This window comes from Marmota monax, unplaced genomic scaffold, assembly GCF_021218885.2.
Source record: "Marmota monax isolate L192 unplaced genomic scaffold, Marmota_monax_Labrador192_F-V1.1 WCK01_AAM20220418_F8-fsc00115, whole genome shotgun sequence".
In the NCBI taxonomy this organism is placed as follows: domain Eukaryota; kingdom Metazoa; phylum Chordata; class Mammalia; order Rodentia; family Sciuridae; genus Marmota; species Marmota monax.
The window spans coordinates 5,480,836-5,496,027 of NW_026694419.1; positions in this window are offsets into that span (position 1 = coordinate 5,480,836).

Genomic DNA, 15,192 nt, shown 5'->3' on the forward strand with positions numbered 1-15,192 from the left:
AACATGAAATGTGTATGTTACTTCAATATATTGGTTTCATTTCCTTTAGACATATATCCAGTACTGGAATAACTGATTCATATAACAGTCTGATTTCTAGATTTTTGACCAATATTCATACTGTTTTCCAAAATGGCTATACAAATTTATATTTTCATCAACAGTATAGAAACTTTTCCTGTTTTGAATATTCACTGACATTTTTCTTTTTAATAATAGTCATTATTATTGGTGAGAAATGCTATCTCATTATGGTTCTAACTCCCATTTCACCAATGTTGAAGGGTTTTTTACCGTATTAATTGTTGACTATTTGAATAACATCATAATTATAATCATGTATATAATTAACAACTATAAATAATACTTTATTGAGGAAATAGTCTCATTGATTTAAGAGCACGTAAATAAATCTCATTATATAGTAGAATTCTTGATAAAACATGAAAACTTTTTAAGCCGACTATGTATTTTCATTTATGCCTTTAGTGAGCTTGATTTCAATCAGTGATTATATGAAGGAGATTTTTATAGTTATTTTGTTCACTTTTACAGGACACAAATATAATTAAATTTTAACGAACACATTATAAATATAACAAAACCAAACGTATTTTGAAGAATATAGAGAAAGTAGGGACATAAAAACATTCATACAAGTGAAAATGTGAATGTTAAAAAGGAAACCCATCAAAAAAAATGTTGAATATTGAAGAAATTGACCCCTCATATGTTAAGAACAAAATTAATTTCTGTTTTTGCATATAAATTGAGAGGAGGGAGCTAGGGACTTTAATCAGGAGAAAATTTGACTTTTAGCTTTATTAAATTCATCATTTTTACTTCATATTCTTTATATGTAAATCCAGAAATCTGAGCTACCTGGCCCATACAGAGAGAACTGTATACCAGTCCAAATGTATAAAAGTAGTAGGTAGCTCCTAACTTGTAGTTATTTCTTGGTTCAATTTAAGAAACAGGCTTGTCCCTCTCATTGCAAACTTTTCTTGACATTTTCATTGCTTTTCCATCAACAAATTGGACTTGATACAATTACATAAATAACCAATTAGTGTGCTAGATATTTGGATCATCTGGAATCCTTGTGGAAAACACATAACATTGTCTAAATAGGTAATTCAAGAAAAGTCTATTAAAGCTAAGCCACTTTTGACAATAAATATGGACTGGTATCAAAGACAGCAGCACAATAATTTTAAACTAGTGAAAAAAGTCCTGTGTGTACAAGGGCAGTTGTGCCTACCGAAATGCCCACAAAGTTGGCTATATGGAGAGGGACACTTGACAGAAGCTGTGACGATCAATAAAGTGATACAGATAAGCTACAACCAATTATGAGGGAAGAAACACGAGGAACAAATATCCCAACCTTATTCCCACACTTGGATCCCTATAAATGTTTCCCATCAGCAAAACCCCACCAAGAACCTGAGACAAAGGAACGTATGAGAAGACCAATCAGATCCCTGTCTACTAGGTAGGAAGAAAGGGAGTAGAAAGTGTCAGGTAAAGACAAATGAAACGTGTGCAGCATGATACTCTCATTTATAATTTAAATACATAACCAAAAATTATCTCCCAATAAGGAAATATCACTTGGCTATAGCTGTATTTATTTAATTTTATACAAAAATATAATACTGTGCATCTTTCCTGATTTATTATTATTATGTATATACTTAACACCTTTTACTGCAAAATATATTTTAATTGTTGATTTTTTGGTTATCTTTTTGCCTTTACTACAATGTAAGTTCCGTGAGGGAAAGAATTTTTCTCTTTCATTCAGTGCTATGTTCTCAGCACCTAGAACTCTGCTTAACTTCCATTAGGCACTGAGATAGTTTCAAATGAATGGGTTAAAGAATAAAAGACATTCTAATGCAAAAAAATATATAATTTAGTAAAAACAAATATATTAAAATAAGCTCTGATCATATAAAGGATACACACACAAAGTATTGGTTAGAGTTTCATTTATGTTAATAAAGTATATGTCAAAAGGAAGCAAAAATAAGCGGTTTCTTTACACTTAGTCTTCCTCTTAAAACTAATTTTGCATATGGAAGGAAATTAGTAAGTATGTGAACTATAACGTGGCAATAAACTCGACTTGTTAAGTGCCACATCTTACATCTTTTCTTTTTCAATAATTAGTCTTGCAGTGAGTTCAAATACAAGAGAAATTATTAAAAATCTAGGACTTTGTTTTCCAAAGAATTAAAATTGTATACTTATCATATATTAAATTGATCTAGAAGATAATTCTATGGATAGGCCTAGGAACCCCAAAATACATGTCTTTTTGGTTTTATCTTTTGTTATCCAGCAAATGGCTGAGTGTATTTATAAAGGAGAGAGAAAAGATGTGAAAATTGGGAGGCCTTGTGTTAAAGACTATAGAAGTCAGAGCTGTTCTATCACCTGCCATCCATCTAACTTTGAAAGTTGTTCCACTGCCTATAGACCTCAGTTTTAAAGTCTGTACCTTAAGATTAATAATATGCTTTTCTCTGAGTATGCAGACTGTGAAATGAGATATATAAAATGATAGTGGCTCTCAATGTCATTTGTGTTTTGCCAAGGCATTTGGGGGGGCCTACAATCTTCTGAGTTTCTTTCCTGATTTAATAATCATAAGCCAAATAGTAAAAAAAAAATCTCCAAGTTCTTAAATAACTAAAATCAAATTAAAATCAACAACTGCTAATTTTTAATTATCCCATATGAAGTTGGCTATCTTTCCATGGAACAAGTTAGAGTCAATGTAGTAGAAACACTCTTCCATCATCTGCTGCAATCTCTAGGAATCCTTGTATTGAGAGACTTTGTTATATAAAGTATATAAATTAAATACATAGTATAACATTTCTCTTTTCTGTACCCCTTGCCATCTTCCCCCTATTTCTTCCCTGAAAATATGAAGGTGATAGTGAAAGGATGACAAGTTTTAATTTACTATTTATTAGTTCTTTATTATTCCATTCTAACTAGCAGGTCCTCCATTACTTTCCTGTCAATAAATGGGGGATTAAGTCCATGTAATTAGACTTCCTTGATTGATCCACCATCTTGAAATATACTGTCTAACCATATTTGTACCCAGTTATGATTTTAGACCATAGAAACTTATATGTTGGAACTTTTGGGTTTTGCACAGCAAGATTTTTCAAAGCTATTTGATTTACTCATAATTTATTATATGAACTCTTCTCTATTTATATAAAGATAAAATATATACAGAAAATTATGAACAGATGTTGATGCTGCTTAATGTAACCTTCATTTGTTGAACATTTATTCAGTATCTAATATACAAATCAGAAACTATTCTTGATGCTAGGGATATATTAGTAACCAAAATTCATGAAAATCTGTACCTGCCTGAAAATTATAATCTAGTAAAAGTTGGAGAAGTGTGTATTTCTATTAAGGAATAAATACCTATCTTTATTAGACAAAGATCTAACCGAACACTGTAGACTTCTATTAATAAATAAAAGCATTTGATATTTATCTTACTACAAATTTTTATCCAAATTTTCTTGGCCATGCCTAAGAAAGATTAGGTCCTAAAAATCTAGACTAGAGATTTCTCATGGAGATAAATAGAATTTGTGACACTGTTCTATTGAATTGTAGCCAAAATCCTTGCAGAAGGAAAAGGAAAGAAAAAAATAAATAGAAATGTTGAGAAAAAGTTTTTGAAGGTGAATTCTAAATTTGGAAACAAGAATATAAAAACATTTGAGGAACTAGACAAGAGCAGAATCATTCCTACAAAATGTGCTCTACAAGTCTGGAGTGATTTCTAAACATATCATTATATTTTGTTCACTGTTAAGACCTGGTAGGTAAAGGGTAGGTTGAATAAAGAGAGACTTGTACAGAAACACAAAATTTACTGTATGATTGTATTAGTTATCATTTAATACTCATTGAATCTAGATGCAGCAGATGTAATCCAGAGCCAAAATGCACTTTAACCACAAGGCAGAAAGGATACCACAGAAACATTGAATAATTGTGCCAGATCTTTTTTTCTTTCCAATTATAGCTATGAAAAAAAATTTTTTTTTGCATTTTATCCCTCTATTTCATCATTCATTTCACTTCAATAAACAGAAGTTCATCAAATCAGTCACAAATTTATATAAATTTAAATTCCTGCAGGATATATAGATGCTAGAATTTGTGAATACCTGCTACTCATATATTACGTGGGATCCTTCATCTTTCCCTGTTTTATCCTGTCAGGACGTTATATTTTGGAAAATGTATAATTTTCTCTTGAAAATAAACAACTGAATAAAGAGAATTAATCCCTAAAAGGAAAGAAAACTAATGAAAGGAATCTCTTTTATTTCAACAACCTCTACCAACAGCTAGAAATAACAGAACCTCTATCATAGCATCAATGTGTTTTTAAACTAAAGAAAGTATAATGTCAATATTATGCCATAAAAATTCCTCTTTTCCCCCTTGAGAAACAATAGGGGATCCTTGTAGCTGTGAATCCAAAACTAAAAATGAAAATAAATAAATAAATAAAAACTATGACTAACCTTTCTAAAACAATTGTCTCTCCTAAGCGTTTGGTTCTGCCTCTGTGATTGTATAATTTTCATGTTATTTTATGCATTCCCTATGGCTGAATCTACTACAGTATCATTGCATATTAAAATTTCAACACAGAAATGCACATTTAAATTCTGTGCTTAATATAAAAGTCAAGAAGAGACTGGAGGCAAGTTGAAGAAACAACTGAGTTTAATAAAGAGATCAATATAGCTGAACAGACATATTGCAGCCCTATTCTCCAAGGCTTATCTCTCTCTCTCTCACACACACACACACCCCAAAATAAAACAACTCACTTTCTTCAGAAAACTTTTAGTGGGAGATTGGACCTCCTTATGAAACAGTAAACACATTATAGTTTTATTATAGCTGTTATTTTTCAAATACTTTAAATCTAAATCTCATTTTCAGCAAAACATCCTTAAAATTCTTGAAAGTAGGAAATGTACCATACATAAATATATAACCAGTATTTTTTTATCATTGATACATACATCCAAATACATTTCTTTTTTTCTTTTTGATTGGTTCTTTTTAGTTATACATAACATTAAGATTCATTTTGACATAATTTTAAAAGTATAGAATATAATTTGGTCTAACTCACTCCCAGCACTGGAATTTTTCCTTCCCTCCTCCTTCCTCCCTCCCCCTATATATTTCCTATTTCCTTCCCTCTACTGAGTTTTCTGCTATTTACTTAGAGTTTTTTTTTTAATTTCTAGTAAAATAAATCACTATCGTCACTATCTCTAAAAGTTACATTTGGGAAAATGAGCATTTGAAAAAATAAAAATATTAATATACCATATCCAAGTATTCATACATATAAAACATTAACCCATTCTCAGAAGTTATAGAAAACATTAAACAGCTAGTCTGTTCTAGAATAAATATGGATCCATACGATGACTCTGATTTATTTTTTCAGCAGTCATTTTTTAGGAAAGAAGTTTCTATTTAACACATTTTAGCTTAACTTTAAGTAGATATCTGTTTATGAATGAAGGGAATATTTCACTTAGGAGCTTCCATAGGTATAATAGGTTTAAATAAAACAGTGAAATTAATTCTGTACTTTTAGGCCTCTGATGAACTGCTGGTACTTATATATTTCCATTGATTCAAACTTACCGTAAGAGACCTTTTTGCTCGTATTCATATCCCCCCAAAGAGGCATTTTTTAACCATGAAGGTAGCATCATAATGCCATCAGTACATAGAAACCATCTTGAGCACCAACTAAACATATAATGAGGCTAGGTCAAGGCAAAGACAAAGATATTAAAATAATTTTTCTGATTATACTTCGATTATATAAAAATAGCTAAAGGCACTTAAAGATTTTACAATTAGGGTGTATTAAAATCAGTCCTTGTCTAGGAATTTAAATATGATCCATTTTGCCTTGGATCTTGCAAAAATCAAAATATGCTACAAAAAAGTAGTATTGTCTTTAAAAAGGCCTTACAATAGATGACCACTGCATTTTTTTATATTTCACCAGTTTTTATAGTATGATCACAGCTATTGTAAGTATATATTCTCATAAGTAAATAAAAAATAAAATAGTTATTTATAAAAATATTCATTTTAAAGTTTAGAGTATAAAAGCATTGAAAGAAACATTCATGAATAATAATAACAAATTTGTTAACTACTTCATGACTAGATTGCATATAGGATGGGAAAAAGTCTTTACCATGATTTTTATGAAGAACTTTTAATAACAGAAAAATTATGTGATAATGTTAAGAAAATATCACATGGGGATTAGGAGTATAACTCCATTGTAAGTACTTTACTTGTCTAGTATGCACAAGGCCCAGGAGTCAGTCCCTAGCACCCCTTTATCCCCCTACACACAAAATAAATAAGTAATGATAAGGAAAGAAAAACATATCATATATGCTTTATAAACAGACAAATCTCAATTGGTTTCATTTTCTCATCTTCTCACTACATGCTCACACGTGCACACACACACATACACACACACACACCACTGAAGTAGTTTAAGATAACTTAAAATCTTATTTTATATACTTTGAGATTATTCAATAATGAATTTATTTCATTAAAAATTGTTGTTTTAAAAACAAATAGGCAGCTTTTGGTATAATGACCCCTAAATGACAAGAGCTTAGTTATCATACTCAATAAATGGTTCTTTCAGATTACAAGATCCAAGAAAATCTTGGATGTTTGTAAAAGTCCTTTGTTAAAAGGAGAATGAATGTTCTAAGTGTTTTACTTTCAGTTTTACTTAAATCTTAAATTGTGCATATCTTAAAGCAATCTTTTAAAAGGAATAAATATTTATCTTGGTCTATTGTTTTTTGTATTAAAGGGAATAATTCTGGGTTTGAGGGAGAAAAATATTCCATCCAGAGATAAATTATCTAGAACCACATAAGTTCCCTCTCATATGAAAAAGCTATAGAGAAAAATATATTTTTAAAAGGAGACCTCATGGAAATAGAAGAGACACTAGTGGAATTGAGAAAGGGATAGGGGGTAGGAAGAGAGGAGGAAAAGGGAGGTCCTGGGAATGAGATTGATACAATTATGTATGTCACAATGAATATCACTATTATGTGTAATAATAATGCACCAATAAAAAGGAAATAGTGATTAAGAAACTAAATATTTTACTGAATAACTTGCTAGATTTTTTGAAACAATAATTTTATATTTACCACTGTTCTTTCATAGATTAGCATAAAAAGAAAATATTCTATCAGAACAATTGGACCTCAAAGAATATACCTACAGAGTATCTATTGAAAACATTGAATTGAAAAGCTAAAAATCAATCTAGATAATATATTTCAATAAAAACGATTATCAAAAAATACTCTGTATTTACTATTGATAACTTTTTTCTGAAGATATAATCAAAATGAGAATTTTAATCTCTAAATGTGTTCTATAAATCTCTATTTTCCAGACTATGTCTACTGGCTGATTTAGACGACCCACTAAAAACAACTCTTTATAATGGAGCTAGCAGGCCAATCATGTTTCAATAACAAGAAAAATAATATTTACATATTCATAATAATACTAGTTTATAGCCTTTGGCAATTTTACAAGTATTTATTTTTTCCTCAATAATGCAGAACTTACAGCATGCAAAATATTTCTCATAAATAGCCAGATGTTCTTCACAATTTGAAGTGATACTTTCATTCTTATATATAATTTTCACTTGCTTGAATTATCTAGATAATTGAAGTCAAAGGTCATTTTTGGTTTCAATATCCAGACAATTTATGCATGGATTCAACCTCTGTTAATTTATAGTAGAGAAATAAAATGTGTTCCTTAAAATGTGTAATGACATCTGAGATTCTATCTGTGGCTGCACATGAATCTCAGTGCATTTCCCATACTATGATGTACACCCTGATAATCATCAACTGGAGGTCTCACGAACCTGCCATACATGCACCACATTTTTGTTATATTGTAGAATAGGAGATTTTTTTTCAACAGCACAAGAATAACATGTATATGTAACCAGTATGTACACACAGAAATGTATTTGTTTAAATTTATAGCTAAGCCTACTGTAATTGTCTCATTTCTGTTCTCCTGTGCTTAAACTACATGGAGATGATTTGTTATATAAAAACCTTCACATTGTGTTTTTTATTTAAAACTATGCTCAAAAGATATTTGACATAGCTTTAAGAACTAGAATACTAATTCTTTTTTACAAGGCATTGCTGTCAGCAGCAATATCAGAGCAAAGCTACAGAGAAAATGATTCAACCTCCACAAGCTGCCAGTATGAATACCACACACCACATTCATAAATATGAAGACTGAAAGTATCATTATTCAATGTCCTGAAGAAAATGAAAACACGAGATTTTCTAGGATTCATCCTTTATGTGGAATAATTTAATTTAATTTCATCATATAGCTTATTTTATCTTAGCAAAGAACTATTTAAAATCTTTTGAATCCATAAAATAATCAGATACTAAATAAGCATGTAAAAGTATTCATTTATAAATTTTATGTTTGCTTTTTTGCATTCCCATAAAAGCATTTATGATATGGTGTGGAAAACAGAGGGCTATAACTTTAACTCCAATTATTATCACAATTTGATAATTTTATGTTTTAAAGTCTTAAAAAATAATTAAGAATATTTTTACAAAGAAGTCATTGATCTGTATGACAAATTGGGTAATTCATTTTCTATGAAGAAATACTACAGATGTATGTATATAATAGTAACAACAGGGCACATAGAAGTCAAAGGTCAATATTTTTCTGAAAATTACATATTCTCATGCAAAATCTGATAGTCTTTATTGATGGACAATGTCATAAAGCCATCACTGTGTTTATAGACATTTAATTGAAGACAGCATAAAACGATAAACTAAGAAACATGCATGGTTGACTCCTCCAATTCAAACCATAAATCATACTGATGTTCAGACAAGTCGCCCAGACACAAATTCTGATGATAGATGAACCATTTAACTTTGATTTTTGAAAGCAATGAGCTTGCTAGCAATACCTCACACTGACTAATACCACATATGGTCATATAAGAACTCATCAAAAATCCATTTTTCCCTTGTGTGGATGCTAAAATTATCTTCTAAATGATCATTATTAAAAGTATGCAGTGTGTAACATCTTTCTAATGTGCATAGCTGGATTCAATGTCTACTTGCTTCAGTAAGCAATGATTTTATCACCACTTCTCTGTCTTAAAAATGCTTAAAAATAGAGAGAAAAGTAGGTAAAAATAATAAATGAAAGATAGTATAAGCAAGTTAATTAAAATGTGGAGATGAATAAAAACATTAATTTTCTTAGCATGCTTCATAGTCTTCTGTGTTCACATCTTCCAGGTAAACACAAAATTTACATATAGTAACATATCATCACAGAAATCAGTAATTCATTAGAAAAAATAAAATGTCCCCTCTTGTAGCCATTTCTAATTTCCAAATTTCTATTGAAGAAAATGTAAGTATATAAGATGGCCCTAATTATTTCAGCAATCTATATATTTAAAAGTTTCACTAATTTTTATATAACTTATATCATCTTTAACAATGAAGATTTTATCTGACTTCTAAAATATTGACATTATACATCTTTAATTCAAAAAAATCATTATAATGTATTTTTTTATTATAATGTATTTTAAATTATATTTCTGTAAACAATGTTAGAGGGTATATAAATAAAATTTGAGAGTTTTATTACACAAGTGTTCTCTCTTTAAAATTAAACATGTCATTTAGCAATTTATGCTTCCATGTCATAAGAAAGCAAAGTGAAGTAGCACATGAGGAAAACACTTGAACATTACTAACAAAATATCATCTTGCTAAATAATTAGAAATTACCTAATTCATCTGAATTGCACCCTGTAGTCCTATGAAATACTAATAAATAGCACTCTAGAACTACAAATTTATTTTAACTCAGATGAGATATTTCATGACGATTTCATTGTCAATAATAATAAATATAATTTTTAAAGTATGAAAAATATTCTTACAAATTGGTATGCACAATTAAAGCCTAATTCTAACTTATAAATTACAAAAAGATAATATTTCACTATGTATACTTTAATCTCCAGCTGGTGGCTCTCTCCAACTAACCCAAGATGGGTATATGCAATGGAGTCAATATTTTCATTCAGGGCTAAAGGAGCAGGAATTTCCTGTGGGACTTGTTTAACTGTGCAGCACAATGTCAAGTTTGGGGTCTTGTTAGTAAGCAGTGTGGGAGAATATAGTTGGGCATTCCTGGAATTCTTAAAAATGTATTAATATAACCTGTATTATTTTTCTTCTCTGTTACATAAATGCTTTCTCCTAAACTTAAAGGTGTTTTCTTATTGACCTGGCTAAAGATTTTAAATTAAGCAAGTATACTCTAAAAGCAAGAATTTTAAGATAAAATCTGAGAATTTAAATATAATAACTTCCTTTAAAAGCAACTGAACACATCTCCAATTTCTATTGAAACAATTTTAAGTACAGCACTCTCTCAGAGCAGTGCTCATTCAAATGATGTTCTAACGTGTTCTCTTATTTTAGCTCCTGCTTAATCATATTTTTTCATGACTAGGACAAGATTAGAATGTACCCCTTTTGCTGTTTTTGTGGTACATACAGTAGTAATAAATGAAAGAGCGGTGATATTTAGATGGATGAGTCATGTGCCAGGAAGAGAAAACTACCAAACAAGGACCTAAAGCGATCCCCTGTCTTCACATGCTTGATTTCATTCCTTAATTAGAGCCATTAATCAATAGGTATGAGATATGAGGCTTTAGAAAGGCTTGGTGACACGACACCTTGCCACCTGTCAAAATTACAGCTTTCTGTTCATGCACCATCCCTCAAATAGTTATTTTCTGCAAGCCTGGCTGCATCCCACAATTCATTATTTACTGTATAGTTTTATCCCAGTGCGATGTCAGAAGATAACCCATTGATGATAACTAATGTTTTACATTGAATAGTTAATACTCATGTGTATCTGTGTATCTCTCTCTCTCTCTCTCTCTCTCTCTCTCTCTCTCTCTCTCTCTCTCACACACACACACACACACACACACGTCTATACTTTGTACTTAAATTTTTCAAACATGATCATTGTGGTCAGCACATTGCACTACATTAAAATAATACTCTGATATTTGGTAAACATGTTTTTAAGTGTGTCATGATATTCTATGCTAAAGAGGAGGCAACCTTTCTATTTATATAAGAAAACAAATCTAATAACATTCATTATAGCAAATTTTATATATTATTATATAACCTTATTAAAATATGTAAAAAACCTAAAAAGGAAAATTCTCAGTGGGACCTAAAAATGCAAAAGTATTCAATAATAATTCAGTGAAAACAATATATACATGAACATTTTTTTCTCTTGGAAGCATAGTTTTGAAAAACAGGTCAATGTATAAAACCCATGCTAGTTTTCTCTAAAACATAATATCCATTAATGCAGCTACAAAACAGACTATTTCAGACTAGCTTTCCCAGAATCTTGCCTAGAGATACAGAAGGTCCCGCTCTGCTTTTTACTCAGAATAGAATAGCGACCCTCAATTAATTCTTCCTGGAGAATAGCGACAACCATCAGATAGCTCTCAATCAAATATGACCTTGGCATAATTTCAAACATTGAATGAAAGAGTAGAAAAAGACTATATTTCAGTACCATTCCTTGGGTCACCCAATCCCATATGCTATTTAATATGTCTGCATTTCTGTTTGATACTATTACAATTATACCTAGCCTTTGAGTGTCATGACAGGGGCTGCTCTAATTGATAACTGTCTGAAATAAAAACCTTCCTCATCTTAGCCCTCTTAAAATATCCATGAATTTAATTTACACTTGGAAATTTGGACAAGTTAATTTGAATCTGATCTTTTTTAAAGAATTTTCAGAGTAAACAACTAATTCTTCAAATGAAAATAACTTCATATTCTCTACAAAGAAAATCATCCCCATAAATATTTACCAGCTGCATACTGTATTCTGCCATGTTGCAGGGCTCCCCAATGTTTCAAGACTGTTTCCAAGATTTACTGAAGTGACATACTTTGAATTATAACAGAAGAAACAAATGTAGAAGCCAAAGAAGTAGGAAATGGAAACAGTGAATTAGTAAATTATTTGCACTTACTATCGATGACAAGTGGCAAATAAAAGTGTCTTAACTTTGTTTTGCTAGTGGAACTAGGCTCAGTCATTGCTGATTTAAGAAATGAAATTATCTATTGTGCTCACTTGAATTTCCCTTTAACTATATTAATGAATCTAATGCATAAAATATTCTTTGGGGTAATTTGGGAAGCAGTGGACAAAGATGCCAAATATTGTACAATTAAAAATTTGAAAGCGAAAGTTCTTCTATTGGTTACTAGTATGTTTCACGATAAATGTATCCTATTAGCCACCCACCCCCTGCAATTTTGATATAAAATTTTTTTAGATTTTTTTATGAGTAAAAACGAATTCAAACAGGTTTAGAAATTGACGTGGTATATTTTGCATATGTTAATATATTTATTATGCATTTACTCTGAATTAATAATACACAGCCTGCTCTTTTACATATATAACAATCTGGAGATGAATGTCTTTCTGTCAGTGGTCAGCAAGGTAATAGGATATATGAATTCTTCCTTGAAATTTAGTGTTTTGCCTAGTTAACAGCTTATGAGTTTTTTATCATGAGTAATTTGAGCTTGTTGATATTATATCAATATAATATTTATTTTTCCTAACTTTTAGCAAGTTTGAGATTACAATATGATAGTTAACATGCTGTTGAATTGATATCAACATGACAATTTGATATAATTTCATCTTCCAAATTGCTGATCATTAGCTATCATATTCTAGGAAAACCTACTGTACAACAGCATTCTCAAAATTATGTTTCACAGTACAGCAATCTCAAAATATTCTATTAAAAATAAAAGTTCATGCAATCATAGAAATTTGGACCTCATTATAAAAGACACTAAACTTTTCTTGTTATTATTTTATGTTTGGATATAAAATGTTCAGATTAGTATTAAAGCTAACAAATAAAATCAAATTAACTTTTGGCCATTGTTTAGACAAATATTTTGCTTTATATGTTAGTTTTTAGAAAATTATCTTTCCACATTGTTTAGAACTAGTTTTTAATAAGACTCTTTGGGAAACACTAAGTTTCAAGAACTAATGAAAAACAATAAATAGACATTAGGGACAGGAAAATTGTCTCATTTGTCTATCTGGTCAAGAATTTGGATAAATCAAATTGTCTTTATGTTGATATTAATTCTGTAACTTATTAATGACTGAAGAAATGTGTTAGCCTCTCTGAAACTCAGTATCTTAATCTGTAGTAATAACCATTCTTAACCCCTTGGCTTATCATTACAGTTGAGCACCAAATCCTTACTGAGGACTCCTGTTAGAAAATGATTATTAAAAAGTTGCTGAATATCAAGTATCAATAATTGAGACAGATTCAAACTAAAAAAGTTTTTCTCAACAAAGGAAACAATCAAAAACATGAAGAGAGAGCTTACAGAATGGGAGAAAATCTTTACACACACAGCTCAGATAGAGCACTATCTCTAGGATATATAAAGAACACAAAAAAACTTAACACCAAAAAAAAAAAAAAAAACGAATAACTCAATAAATAAATGGGCTAAGGAACTGAACAGACACTTCACAGAAGAAGAAATACAATCGATTGACAAACATATGAAAAAATGTTCATCATCTCTAGCAATTAGAGAAATGCAAATCAATATTTTATCTCACTCCAGTCAGAATGGCAATTATCAAGAATACAAGTGTTGGCAAGGATGTGAGGGAAAAGGCACACTCATACATTGCTGGTAGGACAGCAAATTGCTGCAACCACTGTGAAAAGCAGTATGGAGAAAGCTTAGAATGGAACCACCATTTGACCCAGACATTCCACTCCTAGGTTTACACCCAAAAGACTTAAAGTCAGCATACTACAGTGACACAGCCACATCAATGTTTAGAGCAGCTCAATTCATAATAGCTAAACTATGGAACAGACCTAGACACCCTTCAACAGGTGAATGCATAAAGAAAATGCAGTACATATACACAAAGAAATATTACTCAGCCTTAAAGATAGAATGAAATTATGGTATTTGCAGGTAAAAGAATGGAACTAGAGAACATAAGTGAAATAAACCAAACCCCCCAAAACAAAGTTCAAATGTTTTCTCTGATAAGCAGATGCTGATCCAGGGTGTGTGTGTGTGTGTATGTGTGTGTGTGGTGCGTGGGTAGGATAGGGATGAATGAAGAAACTTTGGATTGTGTAGAAGAGAGTGAGGAGAGTGGTGGGACTGTGGGGATGGGAAGGACGGTAGAATGAGACAGACATTATCATCCTATATACAAGTTGATTACCCTAAATGTGTGACTCTGCACCATGTACAGCCAGAGGAATGAGAAGTTGTGCTCCATTTGCATACAATGTGTCAAAAATGCATTCTACTGTCATGTAAAACTAATTAAAGCAAATTTTTAAAGCAGCTGGAATTTTCCATTATTTTCTCTTTTCAGCAATGGAGTTCAAATGCCTGCTTGAATAATAGGTTATGTACTACCATTTGGAAGACCCTAGGACTATGTAAACTGTGCAGCCACCAACCATACCATGACCAATTTCTTGTTTCCATTCCCACTCCATATTCTACCTTGCTAAATCAGAGTAGGTGATTATCTTTAAAAACTCCTAGACCTGGAGTCACAGTTAAGCAATGTTGACATTTTCTCAGTTCCAAAACACGCCTCAAGACACTCAGACTAGAGCTAGACACAAATGGAACATCACATCATTTAATGTCAGGATCATGATCATTCATCCCATATTTTCTTTTAGAGATCCAGTCAGTTTTGCCTTCCAGAATTTGTGGGTTTTATGTCACTGAAGTGATCTTAAAGGGGCATTTATCCTGTATTCTGCTGTAGTTTAAGCATCATTATGTCATTTAGCAATAAATAAGAATTGATCTCTGTTTATGGATG